Genomic DNA, 4,096 nt, shown 5'->3' with positions numbered 1-4,096 from the left:
ATATTTAGTGACATACTTACAACTGATGCAAACTAGCGAGTTTTTGAATGTTTGGTTACAACTTTGTTAAAGATCACCTCTTCCATGTTATCAAGATAGTTACATGCTTTTGATAGCAAGTGAAGAGCTTGACTAAAACCAGTCAACCAGGTAAGAGGTGACAAATTGTCAAGTCAAGTTTATTGTCATTTAACTATATTTATGTATGTATACTGTCAAATGAGACTTTTCTCTGAACCGGAGTGTAAAGCATAGTGGTGTATATAACACAAAATAACTCATGAAAATTATAAAATCTGCAGATGAATTATGCATAAATAACCAAAGTAAAATGTGTAGATTAAATATTGTAAGATACAGAACAAATTAACGAGTGACACTTCAAATGTGATACAGCCTGGAGTTCATAAGCTTAATGGCCTGAGGAAAGAAACTATTTCCCATCTGACCATCTTTATTGTTATTCATTAGTCTCCTTCCTGATGCTAGAAAAGGAAAGAGGGTGCTGGATGGATGGGTGGGATCCTTGGTAATACTAAGGGCCCAGCGCACACAGTGCTTCTGATAAATCTCCCCAATGGATGTTAGGGTGTCCTCTATGATCCTCTTAGCCATTCTTTTGTAGGGACTTCTGGTCAGATGCTTGGCTGCTCCCATACCAGATGGAGATGCAATTTGTCAGGATGCTCTCAACGATGCTCCTAAAAAATTCAGTTAAGATAAGGAGCAGAGCCTCACTTTCCTCAATCTCCTTAGGAAGTGGAGATTCAATCCAATTAAGAATAACTTTCATACACATGAGAAAATAGATGTCCGGTTGCAGGATCAACACCGTCTATGGGTAGCCTCCAACCTGATGGCATGAACATCGATTACTCAAACTTCCGGTAATTGTCCCCCTTCTCCTTCACCATTCCCGATTCCTGGTTCCCTCTTTGATCACATCTCCTTCCCTGCCCTGCACCTCCTTTTGGTGCTCCTCCCCCTTCCCTTTCTTCCACGGGCTTTCATCCTCTCCTATCAGATAGCCCCTTCTCCAGCCCATTATCGCTTTCTCCAATCGATTTCTCAGCTCCTTACTTTACCCCTCTCCCTCTCCCAGTTCCAACTACCACCTGCTACCTTGTACTTCTTTCTCCCCTTCCCACCACCTTCCTATTCTGACTTCTCCTTTTTTCTAGTCCCGATGAAGGGCCTCCACCCGAAACACCATAACATCGACTAATTAATCTTTTCCATAAATGCTGCCTGGCCTGCTGAGTTAGACCATAATATCATAAGACTTACGAGCAAAATTAGAACATTCAGCCCATTGAGTCTGCTCTGTCATTCCATCATGGCTGATCCTGGATCCCATTCAACCACATACACCTGCCTTCTCATCATATCGTTTAATGCCCTGACCAATCAGGAAACTATCGTCTTCTACCTTAAATATACCCACGGACTTGGCTTTCCCCGCAGTCTGTGGCAGAGCATTCCACAGATTCACTACACCCTGGCTAAAAAAAAATTCCTCCTTATCTCTGTTCTAAAAGGTCACCCCTCAATCTTGAGGCTGTGCCTCTAGTCCTGGATACCCCCAGCATAGGAAACATCCTCTCCATATCCACCCTATTTAGTCATTTCAATATTCAGAAGATTTCAATGAGATCCCCCTAAATTCTAGTGAGTACATGCTCAAAGCTGACAAACAATCCTCGATGTTAACCCCTTCAGTCTTGGAATCATCCTCTGGACTCTCTCCAATGACAACACATCCTTTCTGAGATATGGGGCCTAGAACATTGACAATACAAGTGCAGCCCAACTAGTGTCTTTTAAAGCCTCAGCGTTACCTCCTTGCTTTTATATTCTATTCCCCTTGAAATAAATGGCAAGATTGCATTTGCCTTCTTTACTACAGATTCAATCTGTAAATTAACCTTCTGGGAGTCTCGCATGAGGATGTCTGAACCTTCTCCCCATTTAGATAATAGTCTGCACTATTTTTCCTTTTACCAAAATGCATTATCATATATTTCCCAACACTGTATTCCTTCTGCAACATTTTTTGCCCATTCTTCCAATTTGTCTAAGTCCTGCTGCAATCACATTGCTTCCTCAGCACTACCCACCCCTCCACCTATCTTCGTGTCATCCGCAAACTGCCACAAAGCCATCAATTCCATTATCTAGATCTTTGACAAACAATGTGAAAAGTAGCGGTCCCAATACTGACCCCTGAGGAACACCACTTGTCACTGGCAGCCAAACAGAAAAGGCCCCCTTTATTCCCACTCGCTGCCTCTTGACTGTCAGCCATTCCTCTCTCCATGCCAGTATCTTTCCTGTAATGCCATAGGATTTTATCTTGTTAAGCAGCCTCATGTGTGGCACCTTATCAAATGCCTTCTGAAAATACATTTGTCCTTTGCCTCCTTTGTCCACCCTGGTTGTTACTTCCTTGACAAACTCTAACAGAATTATCAGGCAAGGTTTCCCTTGATAGAAGACATGTAGACTTTGAATTATTTTAACGTAAGTTTCCAAGAACCCTGAAACCTCATCCTTAATAATAGACTCCAACACTTTCCCAACCACTGAGGTTAGGCTAACTGGCCTGTTATGTCCTTTCTTTTGCCTTCCTCCCTTTTTAAAGAGTGGAGTGACATTTTCAACTTACAGTCCTCCAGGACCAAGTATAAAACAAGTGATTCCTGAAAGATCATGACCAGTGCTGCCATTATCTCTGCAGCAACCTCTCTCAGGACTCTGAGTTCTTCCAGCATTTTGTGTGTGTTGCTAAAAACAACTTTGCTTTCTCCCAGAGCTACAGAAACTTATCCAGAAATGTTGCTTGCTGAGTTTGAATTTTGCTTGAGCTGTTATATCACTCTGCAGACCAATAAGACATTCTGGCAATGTGTCAGCATCATTGCTGCCTCATTTGCATCATTAGCATATTTTCCCATTCCTTTCATTTAGGGTTCCAAATAAGTTACATGGATTCATTTCTTTTTTATTTCTATATTTAAGAAATATTTCAGTAAAACAGTAAAAGTATTGTGACCCATTCAGAAACTCTTATGGCCCCCCATTTCTTATTTTGAATTTGTGGCCCAGACAAAATCTGGCATGGCTCCCTGTAGAGGCATGTGGCCCACACTGAGAACCACTGATATAGATCATCATACATGGGACAAATAGCATGGTATTAAGTCCAATTCAGGAGTTAATCGACATGATTGAGGTGAAAGCTCTTGGTCAACTCAAAAGGCACAGAAACAGTGGCTCAATTATATCCAAATTAGTCTATCCAGGACTGAGTATTGAGTAATGGGAGTAAAAGAACTACAGAAGACAGAAAGCAATTTCAGATGAAGAAGTAAAGCATAATACTCTGCAGTCACCTTGAACTAAAATGATGAATAAACCAGTTAACTTTTTATTCGTGTTATTGTGGAGTGGCACGGTAATGTAGCAGTTAGAAAAATGTTTTAAAGCGCCTGGTGTAAGATTGGGGTTCAATTCCAACCACAGTCTTTAAGGATTTTGTACGTTCTCCCCTGCTGTGTGGGTTTCCTCTGACTGCTCCAGTTTCCTCTAACATTCTCAATAGACCTTTGAGTCAGGGTTAATAAGTTGTAGCCAAGTTATGTGGTGCCTGGAGCATAGTGACACTTGTGGGTTGTTTGCAGACAACCTCAGACTGTTTTGAAGTAAGTGACATATTTCAGTGTATTTTTCAACGTACATGTGATAAATTATGCTAATCTTTTCTCTTTCCCTCACTTAAACAAAGAAGAAGACCATATATTTTAATACCAGGATCAAGGGGAAGATCAAGGAAAGCATTGGTGGGAACATTTGAAGAACATTTGACAGAAACAGAGAGAATGGATAAATGACTTGATGTTTTGGAAGGAGCTAGGATTATAAGGATATCATTTTGTAAAAACAGGATATCAAGAATTTAGCAGTGTGATACTTACCATGGCATCTTCAATGTCATCCATTAATGTTGATCAAAGAGCTTAACTGCTACTACGGATAAACTGCATAATTGTTAAATCTTCAGTCTCAAGGACCGCTATTTAAAGAATTGGATTTGTCT

Source organism: Hypanus sabinus, chromosome 14, assembly GCF_030144855.1.
Source record: "Hypanus sabinus isolate sHypSab1 chromosome 14, sHypSab1.hap1, whole genome shotgun sequence".
In the NCBI taxonomy this organism is placed as follows: Eukaryota; Metazoa; Chordata; class Chondrichthyes; order Myliobatiformes; family Dasyatidae; genus Hypanus; species Hypanus sabinus.
This window is presented reverse-complemented; position numbering follows the sequence as displayed.